This window comes from Taeniopygia guttata, chromosome 16, assembly GCF_048771995.1.
Source record: "Taeniopygia guttata chromosome 16, bTaeGut7.mat, whole genome shotgun sequence".
In the NCBI taxonomy this organism is placed as follows: Eukaryota; Metazoa; Chordata; class Aves; order Passeriformes; family Estrildidae; genus Taeniopygia; species Taeniopygia guttata.
The window spans coordinates 580,235-605,489 of record NC_133041.1 but is presented as its reverse complement, the minus strand read 5'-3'; the positions used below and the strand labels follow the sequence as shown (position 1 = coordinate 605,489).

The 25,255-nt window shown below is 54.0% G+C and overlaps 1 pseudogene; it reads right to left on the bottom strand.

The window, feature by feature from the left end:
- The window catches only part of LOC140685172 (uncharacterized), a 655,070-nt pseudogene that overhangs the window by 393,627 nt on the left and 236,188 nt on the right, over positions 1-25,255 (bottom strand).

Genomic DNA, 25,255 nt, shown 5'->3' with positions numbered 1-25,255 from the left:
TTGGGGCAAAAGGGGAACCCTTTAAAGTACCTGTAATTAAAGATGTGATTTTTGAAACCAGCTCCAAAATAGGTATAGGGTCACTGCTATTAGTTCCAGAGGCTGACTTTAACTTACTGGGACTAGATTTGATGATTGAATTAGGAATTGGAATCGACATAAATGACAAAATGCTAAATATTAAATTTAGCGTTTTGTCATATTAAATTTAAATGTTCTCTTCGGGTAGAGGACAAACAGAAAATTAATCCTGAAGTATGGTATACCCCAGAAACAGTGGGCTAATAGGACATAAAGCCCTTTGAAGTAATGTTAAGGAATCCTGAAGTCCCAGTTAGAGTTAAGCAATACCCAATTCCAAATGAAGGAAGGAAAGGGGTCAAACCTGAAATTGAGAGATTAAAAGCACAAGGGTTATTAGAACCCTGCATGTCCCCTTTTAATACTCCTATCCTTCCTGTAAAAAAACCCAATGGAAAATATCGTTTGGTACGTGATATAAGAGAAATTAACAAAAGGACTGTAGAAAGATTCCCTGTAGTAGCTAACCCTTATACTTTATTAAGTCAGTTAGGCCCTAAAAATCAGTGGTATACTGTTATAGATTGAAAGAAAGCATTTTGGGCATGTCCCCTCAAAGAGAGTTGTAGGGACTATTTTGCCTTTTAATGGGAAGACCCAGACACCCACAGGAAACAACAACTCTGTTGGACGGTACTCCCACAAGGGTTCACAGAGTCCCCTGATTTCTTTAGGCAGGCACTGGAGCAGCTGCTTACAGATTTTCAATTGGAAGAAGGGGCTGTCCTGATTCAGTATGTAGATGACTTGTTAATAGATGGAAAAGAAGAGGAAGTTGTCAGGGAAGAGAGTATAAGATTACTCAATTTTCTAAGCCTGAAAGGACTCAAAGTGTCAAAATCCAAACTACAATTTGTGGAAAAAGAAGTGAATTATCTCGGACATAGACTGAGTAAAGGAATGAAGAAATTAGATCCGGAAAGGGTTAAGGGAATCTTGGCTATGCCAGAGCCAAGGAGGAAGCAGGAGGTTAGACAGCTGCTAGGATTGTTTGGGTACTGTAGACAATGGATAGAAGGATTTAGCGGGAAAGTAAAATTCCTATATGAGACACTAACAAAAGACGGCTTGCTTAGGTGGACTCAGGAAGATGAGAAAAAACTACAGGACCTTAAGGCAGAATTAGTAAATGCACCGGTTCTCAGTCTTCCTGATTTAAAAAGGCCCTTTTATCTTTTTGTAAACATTAAGGATGGTACAGCATACGGAGTATTAGCTCAAGATTGGGCAGGGAGTAAAAAACCAGTGGCTTATTTATCAAAACTGCTAGACCCAGTATCTAGGGGTTGGCCCACTTGTTTACAAACAATAGTTGCAGCAGCACAGTTAGTAGAGGAAACAGTAAAAATAACTTTTGGAGGGGAATTGCATGTACTATCTCCCCACAACATTCGAGGGGTGTTACAGCAAAAAGCAGAGAAATGGATCACAGATGCTAGGCTCCTAAAATATGAGGGAATCCTGATTTCTTCACCAAAATTAAGCTTAGAAGCCACTTCCCTCCAAAACCCTGCTCAATTTCTGTACGGAGAACCTAGCAAAAACTTGACACACGATTGCCTAAAAATTATTGAAGAACAGACAAAGATAAGGCCTGGTTTGGAGGAAGAAGAACCAGAAGATGGTAGGAAATTATTTGTGGATGGGTCGTCTTGAGTAATAGATGGAAAAAGAAAATCAGGTTATGCTGTAATTGATGGAAAAACCTTGAAGGTAATAGCATCAGGGCCATTAGCCCAGGGTGGTTGGCACAGGCTTGTGAGTTATATGCAGTATTACGGGCCTTAGAGCTGTTAAAAGGAAAGGTTGCAACCATTTATACAGACTCAAAATATGCTTATGGGGTACTACATACATTTGGAAAAATATGGGAAGAAAGGGGCTTGATTAATTCACAGGGAAAGGGATTAATTCAAGAGGATCTAATTAGGAGAGTACTGCAAGCTTTAAGGTTGCCTGAAGGTATCCCTGTAGTTCACATAAGAGGCCACTAGAGCCCCGGGGATATGTAACCACATAAGGGGCAAAAATGTTGCTGTTCAAGAGGCAAAGAATGAATAAACATACACTTTCTAACTTTAAACTGTTAGAGAGTTTTTGTCCGTCATAGTTGGATATCGATACTGGATCAATATCCATATTTTTTTAATAAATCAGGGAGAGAAGCCCACATTTTCTCTCTTCCCTCCTACACTGCCCCCCAAAATAACAGTGATCCCAAAGCAAACAAGGGCAGTGGAGCAGCCCAAGCCCTTCCTTGCCTGCAAAGCAAAGCAGCCCCTGCACAGGGTCTGGAATCCCACCTCTGCTCCCACCATGGAGGTTTGTTTGTGTCAGGCTGGCTGCCCCAGCCCCAGCCCCAGCCTCAGCCCAGGCCATGCTGGGTGCTGGGGGCTGTTGGCAGGGCCAGGAGCCCACTCCCATTTTGTATCCACCCCAACCCGTGCCCCCAGCCCTGCCAAAAAGCAGCCTGGCAGCCAACTGAAGTTGCATCTGCCCCAGCACAGGGGGAACCTTTTGTTCCCAGCCAGTCTGAGCAATGCCCAAATCTGGGAGCATTTCCCCAGCTGTGGACTCATCTGCAAATTCGCTGTGGAGCCTGGCTTTGAAGACGGTGCCAGAAGTCCATCATCTTCAGCTGCCAGTGGCCCACTTGAGGAAGAGTTTGTCATCCTTGATGTCATCCTCACTGTCTCCAGCAGCAGCAGCAGCCCCACCTGGTACAGCTTCTCCAGGGGCTCCTTCTCCTTCCCTGGGGGTCAGACCAGGCTGTCAGGGTTCTGCCCAGGGCCCCAGCTGTCAGGGAACCAGGACACGCAAAACCAGCTCGGATGGCAGCCACCAGTGCTGGGCAGAGCAGCTCAGCTCCAGCACAAGGGCTTTCCCACCCAAAGACCCCAGTGCATTGATACAGGCAGGGAAAAAAGTCTGGGTTTCCTTGCTTCTGATTGCCAGGGCATGTGTGGAGCTGTAACTCACCAGGGCCCTGCAGCAAAGTGTGCATGTGGCTCTCTCCCTTCTTCTACGGCATGTGAATATCCTGTATCCAAGGTTCACAGAACAGGTCTTCTAAGGAAGGTCTGTCCAAGAAGTGCATGGATAAACACCCCCTGATAAGATCTTGGCACTCTGGGCAGAGAAACCAGAAACCAGCGGTCAGCTAGAGAAGGCTCCTGTCTGCTTTGCCCCACTCTTCCCATGCCCAGGCCATGCTGCTTTTGTGCTCCGAGCTGGGCCTAAACTTTCTCATCAATTCTCTGTTGTGGAGGAGAGCAGGAGAGCAGGACATGTGCCACCTCCTCAGCGGCTGCCAGAGCGAGATGCTCACGAGCTGCTGCTGTCTCCCAGCACTGGTAATCCCCCATGGCCAGAGATGAGGATCCACCTGGAGAGAGCCGCTGTGGCAGCAAGAGCTGATGGTCCCAGCTGATCTTCCGGCCCCTCCTGAAAGGGTGCTGCCCGCAGACCATCTGGTGCAGCAGGATGCCCAGGGACCAGATCGTTGCTGCCTCTCCGTAGTACCAGCCCAAGTGGGTCCATTCCGGGGGGCTGTATGAAAGTGTTCCTGTGGAATACAGATGGAGTTCATCAGGGGGATGCTGCTGCTTCCAGAGCCTGGCCCCAGCATCCCTGGGCGTGCAGGGGCTGCCCCAGTGGCACGCGGGGCGACTGCTGCACTCTCGCCAGCACCTGGGACTTGTGTACAAACTCAGGGCTGGACAAGAAGCCACTGGTGATGGAAGAGGGCAGCAGAAGCCCCAGCAAGGCCTGACCATGACATGTAAAGCAAAAACCCACTCAGGGCTGGGGGAAAAAACATGTCCTTATCCTCCCTGCCTGCAGTGCCCCAAAAATATTATGAAGCCAAGACAAACAAGGTGATTGGAGCCGCCCAAGCCCTTCCTCTCACCTGCACACCAAACTGGCTGGTGCACTGGTCCTGGCCAGATGTAGTAGATAGGGACAGGCGAACGGAAGATCCCGGGATGTGACGGAAAGAAAGACCCTTCCCCCTTCACCCTGATACTCATTATCTACCACCCCCAGAACATGTAACCACACCTAACCCAGTAGTTTTCCACTCCTGACTAACCCTAGAGGCCCTACCAACCCCCCCCGACGTAGCAAAGTGCCCCAAGACTATTTAAACCCATGAGATAAGATAATAAACGCTTTCGACCATCCACCACATGGGTGTCAGCGTGTGTCGTTAGCCCGAGTAGCCCGGACTAGGCCGGGCTGCCGTGCTGCTCCTTGCGAACCAGGTCGCCGTTGCCTCCCCTGAAGGCAACAGGTCCTGGAGGTATTTGGTGTTATTTATGCAAATGAGATTCAAATTAGGGCTGCAGACAGGGTCTCTGGGGGGGCTTCAGGGAAGTTTGGGAGGAAAAGGATGGGTTCATATGCAAATGAGATGCTTATAGGGGGCTGTAGATGGTCTCTGCAGGGGTCCTGGGGAGATTTGGGGGGTGTCTATGTAAATGAGGTCTGTGGGAGAGTTCTCTGTGAGGGGTCCTTATGCAAATGAGATGCTAATGAAGGGATTGGTCAGGGTGGGGCTGGGGCCGATGGGACCCGTATGAGCCAGAACCGGGACCTGTGGGACCGGGATGGGATGGGATGGGATGGGATGGGATGGGATGGGATGGGATGGGATGGGATGGGATGGGATGGGATGGGATGGGATGGGATGGGATGGGATGGGATGGGATGGGATGGGATGGGATGGGATGGGATGGGATGGGATGGGATGGGATGGGACGGGATGGGACAGGATGGCAAGGCATGGCATGGCATGGGATCTGCAGGACTGGGATCTGCTGGGTTTGGGGTGTCCGGAACCGGGATCTGCTGGGTTTGGGGTGTCTGGAACTGGCATCTCCATCATCCACTGGAACTGGGATCAGCCGGGTTTAGGGTTTCCTGAGTCAGGGATCCACTGGGGCTGGGATCTGCTGGAGCCGGGACCTGCTGGGACGGGATCAGAAAGGTTTGGGGGTTCTGGAACTGGGATCTGCTGGGATCTGGGATCTGCCGGGGCTGGGATCTGCTGGGTCAGGGATCCGCTTGATCTGGGATCCACTGGATCTGGGATCTGCTGGGTTTGGGGTTTTCAGGTCAGGGATCTGCTGGGATTTGGATCCACTGGGGCTGGGATCTGCTGGACTGGGGGTCTGTGGATGCAGGGATGATCCCCAGATGAGATCCCTGGGATCTGCTGGGGTCGGGATCTGTTCTTTGATCTGCGATCTCCTGTGGCTGGAGCATCTGATGTCTCCTGGAGCTGGGATCCACTGGACCTGGAGCAGTCACTCAGTGGGGATTTAGTGGGAATGAGATCTGCTGGGTTTGGGATCTGCTAGGAATTGGATCTACCGGGAATGGGATCTGCTGCGAATGGGATTTGCTGGCCCTGGGATCTGCCGGGGCCTGGATCTGCAGGACTGAGACCCACTGAATCTGGGATCTCCAGGTGCTGGGATGAGCTGGAAGGGGAATCGCTGGGATCTGAGATCTGCAGCTCTGGGACCCACCAGAACTGGGATCTACTGCAGTCAGGAAATGAGGCTCTGGGATCTGCTAGACTCAGGATCCACTGGATCCAGGATCAAAAGGTGCCAGGACAGGCTGGAAAGGGAATCTCCAGAATCTGGCAGAGCTACGATCTGATAGAACCAGCAGCTCTTCCCTGGGAGCATCCCTTGGATGGAATGTGGGAGGTGGAATCACAGTTTGGACCCAGAAGAACCGTTCCTGTCCATGGGAAGGACAGCACGGAGCCCCTTGGATACTTGGGATTTTGGAGGCCAAATCCCAGTTTTGGCCGTGGACACCTTGTGGAGAAGGACGGATTTTTCCTCATGAAAGAAAAGCACCAAATCTAAGAGTTTGGGAAGAAGATCAGAGGTGGCCATTGTAGGAGAGGACAGCCAGAGCTGTCCCTCATGGCAGCTTCTGGCTCGGAAGAGCCCTTGGATATTCGGAATTTTGGAGGTAGATTCTCAGTGTTGTCCATGAGCACCTGGACATGAAAGGGGTTTAACTCCTCATGCGGTTCTGCAGCCAATCACAAACCCCCCAAATTTTCACAGCCAATCACAAAACCCCCAGATTTTCACAGCCAATCACAGAAACCTCAAATTTTTGCACCCACCCCATCAAATCCTCACATAAATCCCAAACATTTGCAGCCACCCCATCAACCTGCCCAGAGGGAGGAGCCAAGAATTTCTACCTGGATATAATCTCGGGTTTCTGGAAGAACACCAGAACAGCCTTTTCACTGGATTCCCAGAGGAACAGCTGGGGTTTTCACTGCCTCTTCAGAGGAAGACTACACCCTTCTACAGGATCACTGCTCCAACAGAACCACAGCTGACACTGCAGGAGGACTGCAGCCACCATTCCAATTAGACTGCTACCAATGCCCTGACCAAAAGGGTGTCAGGTCATATTCTGACTCTGCCAGTGTTGTTTTGCATTACTGCATTGTTTATTTTCTCTTTTTATTTTTTCCCTAATAAAGAGCTGTTATTCCTGCTTCCATACCTTTGCCTGAAAACCCTGCATCATTTCAAATTTACAACAATTCAGAGGGAGGGGGTTTACAGTTTCCAGTTCAGCAGAGGCTCCTGCCTTCCTTAGCAGACACCTGTCTTCCCAAACCCAGACAGTTGCCATGGCAACCTCTGCCATCCCATTCCCAGGGTCATGGGATCCCAGAAGCACAGAATTGGGTGAGCTGGGAGCGACCCATCGGGATCCTCGAGTCCAACTGCTGGCCCTGCACAGGACACCCCAACACTGCCAGCCTGGGCCTGGCAGCGCTGTCCAAACGCTGCTGGAGCTCAGAGCCCTGGAGCTGTGACCCTTCCCTGGGGAGCCTGGGCAGTGCCCCAGCAGCCTCTGGGCAAAAACCTTTCCCCAAGATCCAACCTCAGCCTGCCCCGACTCAGCTGCAGCCGCTCCCTGCACTCCTGTCCCTGGGCACCAGAGTGAAGAGGTTCCCTCAGCCCCAGCCAGGGATCCGCTCCCAAGGCTGCTGCCATGGCCACCAGGGCTGGCACCAGCTGCGATGCTCGGTTTCCATGGGCCGGGCTTCAGGAATGGGATTCCCCAATTTCCTGCTCCCGCTAAAACCGCGCTGCCGCTCGCTGCCCTCCTGCCTCCCATGGAAAGCACAAAAGGCAAAGATCCTGGGCTGGGATAAGAACAATTTACTGGGAACAGCAACGACATAAAGAACAAACAGGAAGAGAAACAATACTGACAACAGAAGGGATAAGAAAAACTATTTACAGGGAAAATTTCAACATCAGTGACTGTCCCTTCCCGGCCATGTATTTCCTCCTGCTGGGGAAGGACACCCTTCTCCTAAGGGGGAGAGAGAGAGAGAGAGAGAGGGTCCCTTTCCTGCCCCTGGCAATGAACTGAGATACTTGTGAATGAAATGACAGGACCATGGCCAGACCCTCATGTTCTTCAATCCCACATCAGGTCATTGGCAGGGGCAGGAGAAGGTACAGGTGTCTTCCCAGCATGGATCACAGGGAACAGGGATCACCAGGGCTCTTCCCAATGTGGGTTCTTCAATGGGGGATGAAGCTGGAGCGGTGCACAAAGCTCCTCCGGCAGTTGGGGCACTCGCAGGGCTTCCCTCACTGTGGCTCCGTTGGTGTCTGGTCAAGGCAGAGCTCCAGGTAAAGCTCTTCCCACACTGGGGACACTTGTAGGGCCTCTCCCCAGTGTGGATGCGCCGGTGGGTGGCGAGGCTGAAGTTGCACTTGAAACCCTTCCCGCAGTCAGGGCAGTGGAAGGGCCTCTCCTCAGTGTGGATCCGCTCGTGCAGGAGGAGATTGAAGCTGGTGTGAAACCTCTTCTGACACTGGGGACACTTGTAGGGCCTCTCCCGAGTGTGGATCCGCTGGTGGATGACAAGTTTGGAGCTGCAGCTGAAGCCCTTCCCACACTCCCCACACTCGTAGGGCCATTCCCCGGTGTGGATCATCTGGTGGCAGATCAGGGTGTTGCTCCGCCTGAAGCTCTTCCCACACTCCAAGCACTTGTAGGGCTTCTCCCCATGGTGAACCTGCTCATGGACTTCCAGCTCTGAGCTCTGGCTGGAGCTCTCTCCACCTTCCTGGCACAGGGTGGGTCTTTTCTCCTCGGAGCACCCTGGGCTGGGTTTGAAGCCCCTCCTCCTGTGGGATCTCCAGGGCTTTTCCTCCCCGTTGGATTCCTGTGCCCTGGAGTTGCTCAAAATGGTCTCTTCCATGAGGTTCTGCCGTGGGGATTTGTCCTCCCTGCTCTCCATCCTCAGCTCCTTGTCTGGGAAGGACGGACAAGGAGAGGATGGGATTTGCCTTCGGGCCAGAGGGAAGGGGAAGGAGGACGGTGTCATCAGGGGGTTGTCCTGCAGCCGGGGGCCGTGCTGGGCTGGGAGATGGAGCAGGAGAGAGGGGGAAAGGGGCACTGACTACCTCCTCACCTGCCTGGGTGACCCGGGGAATCTTCCTCTTTTTTGCAGCCTCCCTCTCCATCCAGCCAAGCTTTGGGAATAAGAAGTCCTGGATTGGGGAAAACAATGTATGGGCACATTGGGTCAGGGGAGTCCTACTGCCCAAGTCCATCTCTAAAAGTCACCGGTCATCTGGTAACCATTAAAGCCTCGAAAACAGCAAGATTTAGACCCCCCAAATATATTAAAAACCAAGATTCAGCAAAACCCAAACCCTGAGTTTCCCCTTTCTGGCCTCTCCACTTTGGGCTCCTGGAGGCCCCCACCCTGTCTGGGTTGCTGCGGGTCAAGTTTGCATTGGTGCTCCCCCTCTCTGGGCTGCTGGGGCTCCTGGCAATGCCACAGGTTCCCCTTCTCTGGGCTCACCACTTTGGCATCACAGGCGTCCCAGGGGTCAGCACTGTCCAGGGTCCCTGTTTCAGGGTCCCGGGGTATCCATGGGTGCCCCCTGTCCATGCTCCCAACACCTCCAGGCTTCTGGAACAGCCCAGCTCTCGTATTGCCCGTCTGAGCTCCCCCCATTGCCGGTTTCCCTGCCAGCCCTGCCGGTACCGAGCGATCCCCACGCGGCTCCGGGCTGACAGCGCAGCCCCTGGGCCGGGCAGAGCCAGCCCCAGCACGGGGGGACCCTGCACCCTCCGCTCCCTGGGCAGCCGCGCCCAGCCCCGGGCACAGAGCTCCGGCAGCCCCCGCCGCCCCCTGCCCGGGGACCCTCGGGGACCCCCGCAGCCGGGGCTGCCTCTGAGCGGCCGCCCGGGGCTCGGCCCCGAGCACAGAGCTCTGCCCGGGGGCTCCCGGCCCCAGCGCCGGCTGCGGGCCCGGCCGGCCGCTCCCGGCTCGCACAGCCCGCCCGGGGCCGCCAACAAAACATCGCAACCACAAATCCACAAACCAACCCTGCCCCGCTGTGCTCCTGCGCCTTCCCAGGGACCCCAACCCCGCGGCAATGGCCCCGCACCGGGACAAAAAGCTGCTCCAGCCCAGCCCTCGGCACCCCCGCCTGCGGCTCGTCCCTGGCACACAGATCCCGGCAGCTGTCCCATTGCCGCAGCTGCGGCTCTGGAGCAGGGAGGCTCTGCGGGACCCCCGGGCTGTGCCCCCTCCCAGCCCTGCCCGCCCCGCACCTGCAGCCGGGGCTCTCTCGCTGCTCCCGCTCCTGCACAGCCCCGCTCTCCTTTCCTTGTCCCCCTAGGCTCTCCTCTGGGGCTCAGGCAACACCCGGCAATGGAAAGGAATCCATTTTGGTGCTCCCTAGCCAGGCCACAACTGAAACTTTGTTCCTTTTGCCTCGCTGCACAGGCCCCCAGGGCGTTTTCTGCACCCAGTCCCAGCCCCCAGCGCTTCTGAAGCCGCTCCCTGCAAATGTCCTGGAGCTGCCAGGGCCCTGTCCTTGCTGTCACCTGCTGGGGCTGGCCAGGAACAGAGCTCCTGGGCTTGCATGTCCAGCTGCTGGGCAGTCAGAACTGAGGGATCTGCAGCGGACTGAATGCCAAAACTGGAAGATGAGCCTCTCTCCTGGGGAAATCTTCCCCTCCTGGGCCAGCCCGAGGCAATGCTGCCATTCCCTCCTGCTGCTGCTGCTGCTGCTGCTGGGGCACTCGGGGCTCTGGCTGAGCAGCAAAGGTGACCCTGAGCCAGGAGCTTTCCTTGGCTGCAGCAAAGCCTCGGCACGCAAAGCCCTTCCCGGCGCTGTGCCCTGTGCCAGGAGGGATTTTGCCAGCAGAGCTGACCCCAAATTTCTTCTCCCAAGCAGCTTTAGGACACGCGACATGGAGCAGCCAGAGCCCACTCTCAGCTGTGTGCTGTCCTCCAGAAGAATCCTGTGTGTGAAGCAGCCTGGGAACAGGGTTCAGTGTCAGAGAAGGGGAACTCAGAGCCCTTTTCTTCCCTCTGGCCTGAGGCTCTGCATTGCCAATGGCCCTGCAGCTGCCAAAGGGGCCTTTTTGGCTCAGCTGAGAACAGTTCTGCTGAGAGCCTGTCCTAAACCTGCTTTTCCAGCAAATGTGCCCAATTAATCCTTGTTTCTTGAAGCCCCAGGACTTGTGTGAGTGCCGATGTTACAAGTGAAGGATGGAACAACTCTGCTGGTTGGGAGTTCTCTTTCTCTTGTTTTGATATTTTGTTTGTTTGGTTTTTTGTTCCGTATTTTGTTTTGCTTTGTTTGGTTTTTTTTTTGGTGTTTTTTTTTTTTGTTTTGGTTTTTTGTTTTTGTTTTTTTTTTTTTGGTTGGGAGTTTTATTGGGAGGTGGTTTTTTTTAATTTTAATATGGTTTTGTTTGCGGGTTTTTTTGGTTTTTTTTATCAATTCCCCCTGTCACCTCTGGGCAGAGCTCTGTAACTGTGTCTGACACTTGTCTGTCACCTCTGGGGTGTCACAGACAGGGGAACGCTGGGGCTGTCACTGCTGGGGTGTCACAGACAGGGGAACACTGGGGCTGTCACTGCTGGGGTGTCACAGACACAGAACGCTGGGGCTGTCACCACTCCTGCCCTGTCCCCAACAGCTCTGCCAGCGCCTCGAGGGGACACAAAGGCTGAGCCAAAGGGTGAGAATTGCAGAAGGGGCTGAGCTGGGAGGGACCCATTGGGATCATCAAGTCACAGAATCACAGAATCACAGAATTGCTGGGTTGAAGAGACCTTCAAGATCATCGAGTCGAACCCATGCCCTAACACCAGCTCAATTAAACCACAGCACCGAGTGCCACATCCAATCTTTTTTTGAACACATCCAGGGAAGGTGACTCTACCACCTCCCCAGGCAAACCAATCCAATACTTTATCACCTTTTCTGTAAAAAGACTTTTTCCTACTATTCAACCTGTATTTCCCTTGGTGCAGCTGAAGACTGTGTCCTCTGGTTCTGTCAGTTGTTGCCTGGAGAAAGAGACCGACCCCCAGCTGACCACAGCCACCTTTCAGGAAATTGCAGAGGGTGATAAGGTCACCTCTGAGTCTCCTTTTCTCCAGGCTAAACAACCCCAGCTCCCTCAGTCATTCTTCACAGGACTCGTGTTCCCAGCCCCTCTCCAGCCTTGTTGCCCTTCTCTGGACGCCCTCAAGTGTCTCCATGTCCTTCCCACACGGAGGGGCCAAAACTGGACACGGCACTCGAGGTGCAGCCTCACCAGTGCCAAGTACAAGGGGAGAATGACCTCCCTGCTCCTGCTGGCCACCCTGTTCCTGACACAGGCCAGGAGCCATTGGCCTCCTTGGCCACCAGGGCACATTGCTGGCTCATGTTCAGCCGCTGTTGGCCAGGAGCCCCAGGTCCCTCTCTGCCTGGGCACGGACCAGCACACCATCCCCAGCCTATAGCATTGCAGGGGCTTATTGTGGCCAAAATGCAGGACTTGGCACTTGGACTTGTAACTTCAACTTACTGGACTCTGCCCATCCCTCCAACTGCTCCAGGTCTCCCTGCAGAGCCCTCCTACCTTCCAATAGATGGACACACGCTCCCAGCTTAGTGGCAGCTGCAGATTTCCTAATGAAGGACTCAATCCCCTCCTCCATGTGGTCAATAAAAACATGGAACAGAGCTGGCCCAGCACAGAGCCCTGAGGGACCCCACTGGTGCCTGTCCCCAGCTGGATGCAGCACCGCTCACCACCACTCTCTGGGCCCGTCCGTCCAGCCAGATCTGGAGCCAGCAAAGACTGCTCCTGTCCCAGCCGTGGGCTGCAGCTTTTCCAGGAGTGTGCTGTGGGAGGCAGTGCCAAACTCCTGGTGCTGGCTGCAGGAGATGCCCAGCACAGGCTGCCTCTGTCCGCTCAGTGCCAGCCTGTCTCCCCAGGCCAGCACAGCAGCCCTGGGCAGGGCACAGAGGGGCCTGGCCAGAGCTGGTGCCTGCAGCAGCAGCTGCCTCTGCATTCCTCCCAGCAGGCACAGAAACGGCTGCTGCTGTGTGCTTTTATAGGATTTCACTGTGTTTTAGTACATGAGTTAGGAGTTTAATGCTAGCAAGTTTCTGTTGGTATTGTTCCTTGTGCCCCCCATTCCTTCCCCTCACAATGGTTTCTCCCAGGTTGTTCACTCCTGAGCTTTCCCGCCACTCAGCTGTCCCTCAGAGTGCCAATCTCCCTGTTCCTCCCCTCTTACCCTTCAATAGATGTGTCAATCCAGGTTGTGCTGCCCACCTCCCTGTCTGTCATCGCAGCCACCCCCATTTGGTTCTGGAAGGTTCCCTGTCAGTCACCCATGTTCTTATAGTTGGTTTGTCCCCGAGGCTTCTCCCCTCCCCTGTCTTTTCCCCACTGGTTGTAAATCCAAGATGTAATTCTCCTGTAATCTGTCTCCACTGGTATCCCATGTTGCCGCCCCATGGTCCTGCCCTTGGCATTGCCCATCCCCACATGCCAGTGCCCATCCCGGGAAGAGCCCTGAGCAATGAGGGAGGGACAGGATCTGCCTTGCCAGGGGCTGGGGCTCAGGCCTGGGCCCTTTGCATTCCTGAAACACATCCCCACCATTTCCCTCATCCCAGCGCTGGCACTCAGAGCAGCTGAGGAATGGAGTCACACCCAGGGGTGTCCCCAGGGCTCAGCACTGGGGCCAGGCCAGTGAAATCTCTTTATTGCTGGTCTGGACGAGGCCATCAAGGGCACCCTCAGGCAGTTCCAGGTGAGCCCAGGCTGGGTGGGAGTGTGGCTGTGCTGGAGGGCAGGAAGCTCTGCAGAGGGATCTGGACAGGCTGGAGCCATGGGCCCAGGACAATGGGATGAGGTTCACCAAGGCCAAGGGCCGGGTCCTGCCCTGGGCTCACAGCCACCCCAAATCCCTGGCTGTGCCCTGCCCCTGATCCCCCAGCCTGTCCTGTTTCCTTCATCCCTGCATTGCCAGGGACTTTCTGGGACAAGGGAGCTCTGCTCTGGCTATGGAGGGAGCTCCAAGTGCCACCACTGGAGTGGGAACCACAACTCATCAGGTTTGTGTCCTTTGGGGGTCAGGAACTGGTGAGACTCAGAGGCACAGAAAGTTTCTCTTCGTGGCCAACAGACCAGAGTTGAACAGGACACAATTTCATAACAATCACACTATTCCCTGAGCTATATGCAACATCCCAGCAGCATCTGATGAGTCCAGCATCCACAAGTGATTTCCATGCTAGAATGAATTTCAGACAAACGTGGTTCTGTGATAGATATAGGCACAATTAAGTTCTTGTATCAGGATGCTCATCCTGGAGTGGGGCAAAAGAGCTCAAACAATTCCTGATTTGCAAAGCTCTCAGTGGTGGATGGAGAAGGGAGGTCAGGCTCCTTTTGGTGTTGAGGAAGTGCTGAAACCAGCCTGACTCATTTCATCTCCTCCTGGCCTGGCTGATCTCCCCTCTTTCCCCTTCCACCCATTGGCTTTTCTCTCCCACCAGGTGCCCCGGTGAAGAGCCTGGCTCTGTGTTCTCCATCCCCTCCTCGCTGGCACTGCCAGGCTGCGATGAGGAGCCCCTCAGCCTTCCCTGCTCCGGGCTGGACAAGCCCAGCTCCCTCAGCCTCTGCTCACAGCCCAAGGGCTCCAGCCCCACCTTGGAGGCCCTTCCCTAACCCTGCTCCAGCTCCCAGACATCTTTCCTGCCCTGGTGAACCCAGCCCAGGCCACAGGGACCTGGATAATCCATGTCCTTGATGTCCTGGTCACACAGCCCTGGCCCCTTGTGCCCGTGTCAGGCTCTGGGGTGGATCCTGTGGAACATCCTTTGGTGGAGGCTGTGGCTCCAGGTGGACCGGGGGATGCCGGGGGACAGGGACCCTGCTGGGCATGAACAGCATTGGACTTGTTGGGAGAAACTGTGAGGGGGAGCTGGGGTGGAGTGACCAACCCAGTGACCTCACAGAGCCCTCCTGGGATGTTACACAGCCCCTCTGAGATGTCACAGCCCATTCTGTAGTGTCACACAGCTGATCTCTGATGTCACAGACAATTCTGTGATGTCACAGCCTGCTCTGAGATGTCACAGCCCATTCTCTAGTGTCACACAGCTGGTCTCTGATGTCATAGTCTGCCCATTGATGTCACAGCCAGCTCTGATGTTACAGGGAATATATGTGCCAAATACAGAATATGAAGAGAAACTTTCCTGCACTCAGCATGCTCAGCTTTGGGAGGAGCGATCCCCTGTGCATCCTGCTGAATAAAGAATGCTGCTTCTTATTGCTGCACTGATGTTAAGGAGTTTTCTGTTTTACCAAATTTTTTGTAACACTCCACTCCCAAGGAAAGCTCTGTCTCCTGCTGCTCACAAACAGAGAAGGGCTGGTGGCAGATGTGGGGGTCGGAGGCTGCCTGGGGCACGGTGACCATGAAATAATCAAGTTTTCAATGATCTGTGACAGAAGGAGGGGCAGCAACAGAACTTCCTCACTGGAATTAGGCAGGGCAGACTTTGGCCTGTTTAGGATGCTGATTTAGGGAGTCTCGAATCATGTCCTGATTTTTTTTAAGGGAAACAGTCCTTAAAAACAAAGGGGTCCAGGGAGGATGGACACATTTCTAGAAAGTAATCTTAAGGGGGAAGGAGCAGCCTGTCCCAGTGGGGCAAAGGATGAGCTGGTGAGGAAAATGACTGGCCTGGCTGCCCATGGAGCTTTTGTGGGAACTCGGGAAAAAAGGACTGGCGATGCAGGAAGTGTTTAAGGATGTTGTTAGGTTATGCAGAAAGAAAAGGAGAGAGATGAAAGCTTAATTAGAACTTAACCAGGCAGCTTCTGTAAAATGACTAAATAATGTTTTTATAAAAATATTTATAGCAAAAGGAGGGAGGCTAACCTCTAGTCTTTATTGGAAGCAGTGCAGAACATAGTAACTAAAGATAAGGAAAAGGCTGAGCTACTTAACATTTTGTTTGTCTCGATTTTCAACATATGGACAGGTTGTCCTCAGGACAAGAGTTCTCCTGAGCTGGTAGGTGGGCACAGGGAGCAGAACATCCCCCTGTAATCCAGGAGGAAGCAGCTGCTGACCTGCTGAGCCACTCAGATGCTCACAGGTGTATGGGATCCATCCTAGGGGGATGAGGGAGCTGGTGGATGAGGTCCCCAAGCTGCTCCCCACCATTTACCATCAGTGCTGGCTCACCAGAGAGGTCCCAGAGCACTGGAGGTGCCAGTGTGAGCCCATCCCCAAGAAGGGCTGGAAGGAGGATCTGGGGAACTCCAGGCCTGTCAGCCTGACCTCGGTGCCCGGCAAGGTTATGGAACAGATCACCTTGAGTGCCACCACAGGGCACCCACAGGATGGCCGAGGGGTCAGAGCCAGCCAGCGTGGATTTAGTGGGGCAGGTCCTGCCTGAGCACCCTGATCTCCTTTTATAACCAGGTGACCCACCTGTGGATGTGGGAAAGGCTGTGGATGTGTCCATCTGGACTTCAGCAAAGCCTTTGACACTGTCTGTGACAGCATTCCCTGGAAAAGCTGCAGCCCACGGCTTGGGCAGGTTCCCTCCTGGCTGGGAGATGGAAGAGCTGGCTGGAGGCTGGGCCCAGAGAGGGGTGGGGATGGTGCTGCACCCAGCTGGTGTCCAGTCCCTGGTGCTGTCCCCAGGGATCTGTGTTGGGCCCAGTCCTGTTTAACATCTTCACCGATGATCTGGGGGAGGGGATCGAGCCCACCATCCCCAAATTTGCAGGTGACACCAAGCTGGGTGTGAGTGTGGATCTGCTGGAGGGCAGGACAAGAAGACACAGCCTTCAGCTGCACCAGGGGAGGTTTAGGCTGGACAAGAGGAAGAAGTTCTTCACAGAAAGGGTGAGTGGGCACTGGAATGGGCAGGCCAGGGGGGAGGTGGCAGAGTCACTGTCCCTCTCCAGTGGCACTCAGTGGCATGGTCTGGGTGACAAGGCGGTATAAGGGCACTGGTTGGACTTGATGATCCCAAAGGTCTTTTCCAGCCTATTTGATTCTGTCATTCTGTGATGATTGGGACACTCTGGGACCATTGTGACCCTGCAGGGCCTCGTGGAACTAAGAGGACCATGGTGACACTGTGCAGCCCCATAGAACCAGGACCCCATTGTGGTGCTCTGGGGCCAAATGGAACCAGGGAGTCCCTGTGACACTGGGTCCTGGTGGAACCACAGAGGCCATTGTGACACTGCGGGGCCTCGTGTAACCGAGGGGTTTCACCATTGTGACACTGAATAACCAAGGAGAGCACTGGGAGAGTCCAGGGCCCAGGGAACCAAGGGGCCGTTCTGACACTGCGGGGCCTCATGGAACCAAGGGGACATTGTGACACTGCAGGACCTTGTGTAACCAAGGGGCCACTGTGACACTCTGGGGCCTCAAGGAATCTGGAAGGCCACTGTGACACTGTGTAGGCTCATGGAAACAAGGAGTCCATTGTGACACTGAGGGCATTTGTGGAACCACGGAGAGCATTGTGACAGTGTGGGACCTCATGTGACCATGGGGCCTTTGCGACACCCTGGGGCCTCATGGAACCAAGGGGCCACTGTGAAACTGCGGCACCAACGAGAACATTGTGACACTGTGAAGCCCCGTGGAACCAAGGAGTCCATTGCCACATTTTGGGGCCCCATGGAACCAAGGAGTCCATTGCCACATTTTGGGGCCCCATGGAACCAAGGAGCTCAGTGTGACAGTGCAGGGCCTGATGCAACCAAAGGGACATTGTGACACTGAGGGCCCCTTGGAACCAAGGGCAGCTTTGCAGATGACACCAAGGTGGATGTGGGTGTCGATCTGCTGGAGGGTAGGAGGGCTCTGCAGAGGGCCCTGGACAGGCTGGATCCAGGGCCCAAATCCAACAAGGTGAGGTTTAACAAGTCCAAGTGCCGGGTCCTGCACTTTGGCCACAACAACCCCTGGAGCGCTACAGGCTGGGGACAGAGGGGCTGGACAGCAGCCAGGCAGAAAGGGACCTGCAGGAACTGATGGGACAGCAGGCTGGACATGAGCCAGGCAGAAAGGGACTTGCAGGGACTGATGGGACAGCAGGCTGGACATGAGCCAGCCGTGTGCCCAGGTGGCCAAGAAGGCCAATGGCTCCTGGCCTGGATCAGGAATGGTGTGGTCAGCAGGAGCAGAGCTGCTGTGCCAGCACTGATCTGCCCCAGCTCTGCACACAGACATTGCTGCTGCAGCTCCAGAGAAGGCAACAAAAGGACATCTCTACAGAAAACTCTGCTGGGAGATCCTTTAGATCCTGGAAAGCCACCAAGAGCACAGACCCTCATTGACAGAGTCTGGGGCCACAGGGAAGGTGGAGAGAAAAAAGATGAGAAATGGCACAATCAATGACATTTCCTTGTGGACAACATTATAATGTAAAACAAAGAAAAAGAACCTCCAAATGGAAAAGAACAAGAAGTATCAAAGATGACTTTTATTACAAGTGATTTGCAGAAATTGGCCAGCAGTTTAATGTTCCTGAAAGCATCCAGTCATCAGTATCCACACTGCAGCCTTGAGCTCCTGGTTCCTCAGGCTGTAGATGAGGGGGTTCAGGGCTGGAGGCAGCACCGAGTACAGAACTGACAGGGCCAGATCCAGGGATGGGGAGGACATGGAGGGAGACTTCAGGTGAGCAAACACTGCAGTGCTGAGGAACAGGGAGACCGCAGCCAGGTGAGGGAGGCAGGTGGAAAAGGCTTTGTGCCGTCCCTGCTCAGAGGGGATCCTCAGTACGACCCTGAAGATCTGCACATAGGAGAAAACAATGAACACAAAACAACACAACGATAAACTGACAGTAACCACAAGAACCCAGTGTTCCCTGAGGTAGGATTTGGAGCAGGAGAGTTTGAGGATCTGGGGGATTTCACAGAAGAACTGGCCCAGGGCATTGCCATGGCACAGGGGCAGAGAAAATGTATTGGCTGTGAGCATGAGAGCATTGAGAAAGGCACTGGCCCAGGCAGCTGCTGCCATGTGGGCACAAGCTCTGCTGCCCAGGAGGGTCCCGTAGTGCAGGGGTTTGCAGATGGACACGTAGCGGTCGTAGCACATGATGGTCAGGAGGAAATACTCTGCTGACATGAAGATCAGAAGGAAAAAGAGCTGTGCAGCACATCCTGTGTAGGAGATGTCCCTGGTGTCCCAGAGGGAATTGTGCATGGCTGTGGGGACAGTGGTGCAGATGGAGCCCAGGTCGCTGAGGGCCAGGTGGAGCAGGAAGAAGAACATGGGTGTGTGCAGGTGGTGGCCGCAGGCTACGGCGCTGATGATGAGGCCGTTGCCCAGGAGGGCAGCCAGGGAGATGCCCAGGAAGAGGCAGAAGTGCAGGAGCTGCAGCTGCCGCGTGTCTGCCAGTGCCAGCAGGAGGAAGTGGCTGATGGAGCTGCTGTTGGACATTTGCTCTGGCTGCACATGGGCACCTGTTCATGGAGAAAGGACAGGGACAAGTCAGGAGAGGCTGCTTGGAGCCAAACCTGAGCCATTCCCTGTAGACTGTCCTGCTGGGACGCACCTACCCTTGTTCCTGCTCTGGGAAAACCGCTGGCTGCAATCAGAGCACGATCACACTCCCAGCTCACCCTGGGATAAACCAGACCCTGCCCAGAGCAGAGGGATCGCTGAATGTCTCAGTCTCTCCAAAGATCTCTGGGCAAGGTCTCAGCACCCCCTTGTTCCAAGGACACTCACGGCTCCCTTGGCCAGCCCAGCAGCATTTCCTCAGCCGTGGCAGGTCTGCAGTTCCCCGTGGGACATTCAGGGAGCTCCCAGAGGCTCTGGCACAGATCTGCACCCAGGAGGGCAGCTCAGAGCTGGGAAGGGCACAGCAAGGAGATCCCAGGCTGTGCCCATGGGGGGATCTCAGGGAGGGGCTCAGCTCATTCCCCTTTCCCATGGACTGCTTTGCCCATAGCCCCACAGGTCCCCGGGAAGCTTGGACACCCCATTCCCATGGACACCCCTGCCTAGCAGGAATGCCAAGGGCAGTTCCTGACTCAGCTGCTGCAAATTCCAGAGTCACCCTGAGAGCCCCAGATAACAGTGACAATATCAGGGGAGTGCAGAAACAAGAGAAGATGTTGTGGTGCTGTGCCTGAGAGGGCAGAGACAGCTGGGCACTCAGGACAGTGTTCCCGAGCCCAGCTGTGCCTGGCACCTCCCACACACCAACAGTGCCCTCCTGCCCCGGCAGTGCTCTGTTCAGCCCCCTCTGCTTCCCTGAGCATCTCTCTGGGCCTGGACATCCCCTCCTGAGAGGTGCCTTGTCCCTGCCAGCGCTCACAGAGCCCATCCCACCCTGTGTGCCCTCGGCCCGGCCCTACAGAAACCTGCCTGTGTGCAGGGCCCTGGCTGGGGCAGGCTCTGTGTGCAGCTGGGCAAGGGCAGCTCAGGAGAGCCCTGCTGGGCCCTGCAGAGGTGATGCTGCTGCTGTCCAGGGCTGAGGAGTGGCTGAAGGCCCTTTGGGAGGCTCCCAGCAGAGAGACTGACCACCCAAAGTCACAGTTCTGGAGTCTCTGTAAATGTTCAAGCATGACTTTGATGATCCTGTGTGTCCCTTTCAACTCAGAATGTTCTGTCATTCTGGGATTAAAATTCCTGTTCTGCTTCTCTCATCCCACTGTTGTCTATCATAAAAAGAGAAAAAACCCCTTGCAACAGTGTTAGAACAGTAAAGTAAAAACCAGACTGCGGCTTCCGGGGGTCACTTGCGGCTGTCCCCCGTCCCTCCCCGGCCCCCCGGGACCCCTCCGGCTCGCTGTCCCCTCAGGGGACCGGGGTTTGCCGCGGTCCCGCTGCACTGGGCTCACCAGGCAGCGGCTGGGTTTGCACGGTCCGAGCGGCGGTGCGCCTCGGTCACCGCAAGGAGTCGAGATAAAGAGACGAAGAGAGGTCAGTTGTGTGCAGTCCAGAGAGATTGTATTGCCTGAACGGTTGCAGGGACAAAAGACCCTGGTGTTGCAGCATTTTTGAGAGAAAGAGGACATGAGTTATGAGATTTGAGCTACTCCAGTCTAGGCCTCAGATTTGGGCCTGGTGAGGCCTTCAAGCCTCTGACACAGTTAGAAATTCAGAGCTTGTGGCGCAGATAGAAATAGTCTTAAGGTGTGATGGGGACCACTGGGCTGTCTGGGTGTGAATTAGTACAGGTTTCATAGTGTAAGGTGTAGGCCGTTTTAAGGAAAAGGTAAACAATGTTAGCTTGCCAATCAGAGTGTCTTTGTTTTTGTAAACTATGTAGAAGCTTATATAAACTACCATCTTATCTTGAATAAACGGAGAACGTTTGATTAACCACATTGGTTCAGATCTGCGTTTGTCTTGTCCAGCTTTCCGTTTTCCTGAGATTCCCTGGCTTTTCCCTGGGCTACTGCCCAGATACAGTTTTATACAGCAAAAATAAGATATAAGGTCTAAACAATAGAGACAGTGTCCAGCATGGGCTCATCAGAACCACCCCAGGGGTCGGGTCCAATGGGAACTGCTCAGGGGTGGTGAAAAAGGGGTTTACAGAAAAATGCTGAAGCAAAACTTTCCTGAAACAATGGGGCATACATAAATGTATCTTTTCATCAGTTTCCCATTCCCAAGGCCTTTCTAAAACCCTTTCTCCACACTACCGCGCCAGCGCGATAGCAACACCAGACCTTTCTTGGAAGCTTCCAGGTGTCCCAGTGGGAATGGGGCACACTCAGCCCCTGATTTCAACAATTTATTAAGGTTGATTATTTAGGATATTTAAACGGAACATCCAATAGGAGATTCAGTTTCCCCAGTTACACGCCCCTGGCTCAACCCGTTGGAGTAAGTCCAGGGCCTTCTTTGTCCCAGTTTTTGTTATCACTGCTCACATTCACTCACTCTGGCTGCTCTGCACAAGAGATAACCACAGAATGTACTCACAGGGTCTGTGGGCATTGGGATGTTCCAGCTTTAGGAGATCACTGCAGGAGCTGCAGCTGCATTGTCCTGCAGCCAGAGGTTCCTGTGCCAAGGGCTGGCAGTGATTCTGCCCCAGGCACTTCTCAGCCCTTCCCAGCCCTGACTGATTGAAGCTCTCTGTGCCTCTGTGCTGTGCCCGGACTGGCTGCAGGCAGTGCCCCAGCCCTGCTGGGCTGGGAGAAGAGCTGCTCAGCAAGACAAATGTGCTTTTGAAGCTCTCCTTGGTTACCAGCATCACCCTCTGTGCCAGGAGCCCTGCCCAGCTCAGCAGCACAGACACAGCACAAGGACTTTAATGACCCTCTGGGGCTTTGTGCTCAGGCCCTGAACATCAGGCCCTGAGAGGGAGCTGCAGAAAGCTCTCCAGAACTCCAAGTCAGAATCCAGCTCCAAAGTTTCTTGGACTTTTAATGGGTCCCACTGAGGGACACGACTGAGAAAGTGTCCCCAGGCCCCAGGCAGAGCAGAGAACTGGAGGCACTGATGACAGGTGGGGACAAAGAGAAGCCAAAGTCTTGGTGCCCTGGGGCACAGCAGGGTCTGTGCCACCAAGGGCTGTGAGGAGACACCTTGTCCTGAGGCCATGGGGCCTCCTGGCACAGCCCCAGCCAGGCTGGGCACTGTCACCCCCTGGTCCTGCCCTCAGCATCCCCCCCTAGCCCACATCCCAGTGGCCTCAAGGATCTGCTGGAAGGAGTCCCTGGGGAGCCTTGGTCAGGAATGGCCCTGGGGGCTCCTTCATGCTCCCAGGGACTGCAGGTTTTTCAAAGGACTTTGGCTTTTGCTTTTGCCTTGGAGTATCTGAGAGCTTTCTGCAATCATGGCCTCCAATTATCTACTTTAATTAGTCCCTGGAGAGGCTTTGTCAGGAGCAACACTCACTGGGGCTCATTAATGCTTCAAGGTACTTCAGTTCTTTTAAGGTACTTGGTGTTTCCCTTTTGATCCAGACTCAGTGAGAGGTTTGTGCAATCATGGCCCCAATTATCTGCTTTAAGGAGTCCCTAGAGAGCTTTGTACTGACACTCAGTGGAGCTCATTAATGCTTTGAGATACTCAGGGTTTTTAAGGTACTTTGGACTTTCCAAACTGAGAGGTCTTTGTGCCATTTTGAGTCTCTGAGAGGTTTTTGTGCCATCTCAGCCTCCAGTTCTCTCGTCCAAGGAGTCCATGAGGAGCCTGTGTTAGGGATGGACCTCAGTGGGACCCATTCATGCTTTGAGACTCCAACCACTTTGGGGCTTTCTTTTGACTTTGAGACCTGGAATGGTTTGTGCAATCTCCTCTCAGGCCCTGAGGTTTCAGGGCTCAGCTCCAAATGCACCACGGGGCTCATTAGGATCAAGCAAGTCCTGACAAACTATGGCTCTGCCGTTATTTCCCTCTTGTCTGAGGCAATTAATCAGGACGTTTCTGTAGTGATTTTTGTTCATAATTTTAAGATTTCTTGGAAAATGCATCAATTAGTGTGGTGGGTTCAGCGTTGGCTAATTACCAGGGCACTCACTAGAATATACTTACTCATTTCCTGCTCTGAGGTAGGATTAGGAGAAAGAAAAGTTTGCTCAAAACTTTAAAGGGGTGTAAAGAAAAGTTTATTAACAGTAACTAAAAGAAAGAGTAATAAGAATCAGACAAAATTTTCAGAACACTTCCTCTCTCCATACAACCTGACAATGTAAAGAGAAAAAACCTAAAATTTTCAGTCAGTTCACTACCTCTGGAATAGTCTTGTTTCAGTTAACTTAGCAGGAGAAGTTCCTCTTGTTAACGTTATTGACACTTCTCCACAAGAAAACAGTTATCTCATGGCTTTTCATTTCCACGAACAGCAGCTGCCCAGAAAAATCTGTAATTGTCAAGTCCCTCTCATTTTTTTCACAGCTTTTCCCACAGCTGTGTTTATAGTCCATGTTAACTTATGGGGTATTAGTTGCAAGATCAGCTATTTAAGAGCAAAGGTTCTCTTCATCTATGTCTGAAATCATCTTCATCTCTGGGAACAGAGGTCTTCCTCTTCTCTCCCTGGGGGCACAGGGTCTCATCACTCTTTTTTTTTCTTTTCAAACTTCTTATGGGATCACAGCTACTGCAACATTTGCTTACTTTAGCATGGAGGCCTTTGCTGAAACAAGTCATCTCCCCATACTTTTCAATGCATTATAGGGAAAAAGAGAGTCTGATGTATCAATGACATCCTTCTCCACAGGTTTACCAAAGGATTTCAGCCCCAGGATCAAGGCATCTCCTCATCCCTCCCATCTGGGACTCAACAACCTCTTCACTGACCTCAGTGGGTTCATGTTGCCCCTCTGTGTGCCTGCCCTGTGTCCTTTTCTCTCACTGGAGGCAGGATGGCAGCACTGGCAGAGTCAATATCTGCCCGGGGCTGCAGATGGTTCCGTGAGCCCGGCCGGGCTCGGTCCTTGCGGCCGGAGCTGTTTTCCCATGGAGGTTTCTGCAGCGGCTGCGCTGGGGCTGTGTCAGGCTGGGCCGTGCTGGGGCAGGGCCAGGATCTCAGCAGCCAGGCCAGAGCCCAGCAGCAGCACGGCCGGGGCCGATGGCTTCTCCTCCCCTGCCCGCTGGCTGCGGGCGAAGCCCAAGGGCGGCAGAGCCTCGGCCGAGCCGGCCCGGCCCGGGGCTGCTCCTGGGGCCCGGCGGATCCCGGCTGGGCCCGGGCTGGCGGCGGGGCAGGGCTCGGCAGCGGCCAGATGTCAGCACCCGCAGCCACGGCCCGGCCTCGGCCCCGCGGCCTCCCCTGCCCTGCCCGGCAGCCGATGGGGCCTGGCGGCTCCCTGGGAAGGGGCCCGGCCCCACGGCAGGAGCCGCCCGGCCCCACGGCCGAGACGGGGCTGGGCCGGCCTTGGCACCTCTTTGGGGCCAGAGGGGAGAGAGACCCAGCCAGGCTTTCTCATCTTCAACTTGGGTCTGCACAGAGGCGTCTGCAGTTTGCTTAGTGGTTTAACAGATTGTCAGCTCTCAAAGCTAATTACTTATTGGTTTTTTTGTCAGACATGGCAGAAACTGTTAGCAGCTTCTCTCAGGACATCACTTCTGTGATGCAAAACCACCACAGCAGCACAGAGCACAGAGCTCCTTTGTCCATATACAGTGGTCATGTGCCGGAGGCCTCAGAACCCCTCCTTGGGAGATCTCTGGGCCCTCTCCAAGGTGTTTTCAAATGAAAACATTCAGCTCAGAGTCTAAGAAAATCACCAGAGGACAGGGCCAGCCTGACCTGTCTGTCCTGTCTACTTTTGTCTGGGAGCAAGTCTTGGATATACGGAATTTGGGAGGCCAAATTCTAATTTTGGCCATAGACCCTGGACATGAAGACCAATTCTTTTCCATAGGAATGAAGGAACAGAGCCCCAGTGCTTCAGGGGCAGATGAGAGGTGACCACCAGAGGCAAAGGCCAGCTAGAGCTGGCAGGTTATTTTCTGGGAGATACTCTTGCACACAGGAAAATTTTTAGGCAGAGTGTCAGTTTTGGCAATAGGCATCAGAAAAGGTGAAGAGTTCTTTTCCACAGTAAGGAAAGCACGGAGCCCCTGTGCTCCAGGAGCCTTGATGGTACTGGCAGATTTGGGCTGGAAGCAACCCTTGGGTATAGGGAAATTGGGAGGTGGAACCCCAGTTTTGGCCAGTTCTGTGTAGATAAGAAGGAGGGCTCTTTTGCATAGGAAGTGAAATGAACAGGGTCTATGCCTTTATTAATAGTCAGCTCTTTATTAAAAAGTCAGCTCGGCAGGGGGCTCAACAAGGAGCTCGCCCCCGCTGTTGTAGCTTCTCCGGTCGTCAAA